General features: G+C 36.6%; 1 protein-coding gene across 1 annotated transcript in view; it reads right to left on the reverse strand.

Moving 5' to 3' along the window:
• LOC118743079 (small RNA 2'-O-methyltransferase) overlaps positions 1-1,761 on the reverse strand; it is a 27,075-nt gene that overhangs the window by 15,355 nt on the left and 9,959 nt on the right. The gene's annotated exons all lie outside the window — the stretch shown is intronic.

A 1,761-nucleotide genomic window follows, 5' to 3' on the forward strand; every position in this document is an offset into this window, starting at 1 on the left:
AAACTTTTGAAATATTACGTTTTAAATGCACTGAAGCATCGCAAACCAAAACCACAAAAGAAGAGGTTAGCCAAAAGCATAGTAATGATAAGAATTTGAATCAAATTTTTTTTGTTTCTTTATTACTTTAGGTACCTATTTCGTTCATTCAAAGCGACGAAGTTTTTCCAAACCACAACTCTGGACTGGGTGGAAGCTGGCTTGCAAGTTTGCCGACAGGGCTATATCATGCTTAATTTACTGATTCATCGTAAAAACTGTTACTATTTCGTAAATCAAGCGCGTTAGCGAATAGTTCTTGAGACGTTGAATCATTTGCAGTTCAGCCACAAAGTAAGAGGTGTCGTTACAGGGATTTAGTAACACCTCCACGGCCAAAAGAGGCTGCACACAGTAGCTAATCGAGTTATGTAATGGTTACGAGAAGATAAATGACTAGTGCTTAAAATATCCTTCACACCGTTAAATTTGTCACGTATTTTTCCCATATGTTTCAATGTCATCATAGCAACCGATATAATATATGCCCATAAGAAATTGGTTGGAGGTAAATTTTTCGACAATAACGCAAGTACGTTCAAACATATGAGATTGCTCAGCGCTAATTTCACCACCGATTTCAAAATTGTTCATAACCATTGCGACTATTTGCATAATCCAATATATCAATGAAGCCACTGCATTAGGTAGTATGGCTTCTTCTGGCTTGTTTCTACAAGTTACACCCTCCAAAATACCCTCGAGAAATTCCAGCAATGCTGTGATACAATAGACACGATCGAAATGGTCATATTTCGATATCCGCCGTAAAACGGCCGCATGCGAGACCAAGTTTGCACAAAGGCAATGTTTTAAATAGTTCAAAATTAACGGATTAGCATTAGAACCGACCAAGGATTGCTGCAGGATACAATTAGCTAAGTTATAGGCATCTCCACTTACTCCTCGAGGAAGTACCCGTTTAATGTTGATTCCCCAGAGGGCTACATTCCAGCGTTCGCGCCAAGCGCGCAAAATCATCAACTTCAATAAACTGGTTTTACTTGGCTTTTGTAATTCCATATTATCTTTGATTAAAAATAGGGTTAATAAACACTTCACTCCTCTAAAACATTTTCCTGTAATGAAATGAATGAGTTGAATAACACGAATAATTTACTAATTACTACCTAAACTTACCACGTGCCAAATCCAGAATGAAATTTTCAGTCATTCAGGAAGTTATTGCTGTGTCAAAACTTTGACATACGGTATTAGCTCAACGTTTGACATATGTGATTGGGCGAATTGCGAGCCTTCATAAGAGTAGGGCAAGCAGCACCATCTGGTTGTCAGGTGCACAACTTGATAATAAACGGCGAGAAAAAAAAATTCATTTTGTGGTGCATGCTATACAGTGTTGCCAGGTGATTGTATTGAGAAAGCGTCAGTTTGGTTATCAAAAAAACGCCTTTTGCATGTAAAAATCGTCAACATGTAATAAAAATTTTTAATAAACTGCACCAGGAAGCCTCTGGATTTTTTTTCATTTATGCTAGCTTCTGATGATGTATGTAAGAATAAAAAGTTTTACGTTTTTTTTACGAATTTAAAAATTCGCATTTCTTTAACAAAAATACTTTAATTGGAATCAAATCACAGGTTTATCGTCTTTTTTTTGTTCTCAAACTGCAACTTAACTATATGCATTAAAAACTGTACATACTCACTTAGGTCTACCTGGCAACACTGATGTACTATTTACTGGCTTAGCCCGGTCTC

Source organism: Rhagoletis pomonella, unplaced genomic scaffold, assembly GCF_013731165.1.
Source record: "Rhagoletis pomonella isolate Grant_MI unplaced genomic scaffold, Rhpom_1.0 Rhpom_scaffold_00007, whole genome shotgun sequence".
Taxonomy (NCBI): Eukaryota; Metazoa; Arthropoda; class Insecta; order Diptera; family Tephritidae; genus Rhagoletis; species Rhagoletis pomonella.